This window comes from Lissotriton vulgaris, chromosome 2_1 (assembly GCF_964263255.1).
Source record: "Lissotriton vulgaris chromosome 2_1, aLisVul1.2, whole genome shotgun sequence".
NCBI lineage: Eukaryota > Metazoa > Chordata > Amphibia > Caudata > Salamandridae > Lissotriton > Lissotriton vulgaris.
Genome location: NC_141687.1, coordinates 501197542 through 501199809, shown reverse-complemented (window position 1 = coordinate 501199809; position 2268 = coordinate 501197542). Strand labels below are relative to the sequence as shown.

The 2268-nt window shown below is 42.8% G+C and overlaps 1 long non-coding RNA gene across 1 annotated transcript; it reads left to right on the top strand.

The window, feature by feature from the left end:
• Window positions 1-424: 424 nt before the first annotated feature.
• On the top strand, window positions 425-1033 carry LOC147730641 (uncharacterized). Its single transcript, XR_015308593.1, has 2 exons — window positions 425-507; window positions 592-1033. It is a non-coding gene; the product is annotated as an uncharacterized LOC147730641 (long non-coding RNA).
• Window positions 1034-2268: the final 1235 nt, after the last annotated feature.

The window sequence follows — 2268 nt, the reverse complement described above, 5'->3', positions numbered from 1 at the left end:
CGCGGAGTGACTTAGATAAGGAGACTCATCCTCGTTTTTCTGTCTTTAGCTGCCGGTTCAGGTTTCCAATCGGCGAGGGAATTATCCTTCACTTGAAGCGCTTACAGTCAGCCTAATTCAGGTAAATGGCTTTTTGCTTCTCTTTTTTGGCCATCAGTCTAAGTGCATATGGTACACTATTGTGCTGATACTCACCATAGTTTGGTCCTTAATTTTTCAGGCTAATTAAAAATGTGAAGACTTTTTCAAGCAGCACAATTAGCAATGGATTGTGATTGAAGAGACATATATTGATATATGGTCTCAGGATTAAGATAGGAACCCCCCACGTACAGATAATGTAATAATTTTATACTGTCTATTCTGGTATGAATCCTACAAAGTATACATTATTGTAATATACAGGTTCCTCATTGATTCTTTCAGAGGACCTGTACAATACCCCCATTCGATTTATATGGACCAAGTTACCTTGGAAGACATTACGCCTACTCCGTCCTGTGAAGGGTAAGCAATCTTGGAACCCTTCCCATAGTTTTAAGTTAAATAGGCAACAGCCCCAACCCTCATGGTTATTTGTATTTTCTATAGGGTCATCTGCCAGATCCCTTGCCCCGTCGTACCTGTCCTGAGGAAGACTCGCATGGCCCAGGCATAACCAACCGGAAGGCCGCAAGACGAGTCGAAACGTCGACATCTAATAATACCTGGACCACTAATGTTAATTCCCCCCTAGTGCAGACATTCATACATCTTATGTCTCTTGAATAACCATAAGGACTGTACATTGATTTACCAAAGTGGCCAGGATTTATTGTTCCAGTTCTTTGTTGACTGGTTTTTCCTTGAATAATACAGAATAATTTTTATATACTCTGTGTGATTCCTTTTCCTTTTCACCTTTTCACGATCACGACCTTTGACACCTTCTTTTTTCTTTACTGCACGCTCTTGATACGGGGCACTGTATATAAAATGTACAAAAAACTGTAGATTGAACTTTGATTCAGAGAATGGATTAAATGCTATAAAAGAGTCTGAGGTTGTTGCTGTTGCCTATTCTTTATGTCTTTCATTAATTGTGTTTAGGTCTGTGAATTTAATACACACCGTGAACTGTTTAAACTTTGATCTTTCGCTTTCAAAAATTTGGGTCTCGGACCATTGTTTGTTTATATTAGTAATTACCCAGGTCCAGTACCTTTAGGGTTACCCCATTATTATAATGGTTTCATTGCTAACTGCAGCACTCCTGTATTCTGTGTTTAACCTGTTTTTTAACATTCTGACCAAACTTATTTTATTTTAAAGCTCACACTGACTATTTGCTTTTAATAATAAGCTGATCCAAATCGCCTACCTGATCCACTTCTGATGCCCTTCTTAGACCGCATACTCCCCGTTCCACCACAGGGTTTTCCCTGTTGTAGTAGAGGGAGGCGCTGCACATTTCTTCCGGGCTAGAGGTGAGGGGAGGCGGGGGATCACCGGCTGCCGGTCACCTGACCTGGGCTTTAAATCTCATGTAATGCGCTTCGCGCAGCAGACGCGCGCTGGGAAGGAATGCTCATTGCTAACTGCAGCACTCCTGTATTCTGTGTTTTAACCTGTTTTTGGCAATTTCGACCAAACTTATTTTATTTTAAAGCTTGCACTGACTGCTTGTTTTTAATAATAAGCCGATCCAAATCGCCTACCCGATCCACTTCTGATGCTATTCTTAGATCACATACTCTCCGTTCCACCACAGGTTTTCCCGGTTGTAGTGGAGTGAGGCGCGGCACATTTCTTCCGGGCTAGAGGTGAGGGGAGGCGGGGAATCACCGGCTGCCAGTCACCTGACCTGGGCTTTAAATCTCATGCAACGCGCTTCGCGCAGCAGATGCACGCTGGGAAGGACTGCTCATTACTAACTGCAGCACTCCTGTATTCTGTGTTTTAACCTGTTTTTGGCCATTCTGACCAAACTTATTGTACTTTAAAGCTGCACTGACTTTGTTTTTAATAATCAGCCATTCCAAATCGCCTACCTGATCCACTTCTGATGCCCTTCTTAGACCGCATACTCTCCGTTCCACCATGGGTTTTCCCAGTTGTAGTGGAGGGAGGCACGGCACATTTCTTCCGGGCTTTGTTACAAGACATTTGTTAGAAGGGATTATGAAAAAAAGTTGTGAATTACGGAATCCCTCCTCGCTGTTCCAGGTGCAGATGCTGTGTTGTGTCTTTCATCACCTTCTTTGTCCTGCCCATCCTCCAGATTCTCCT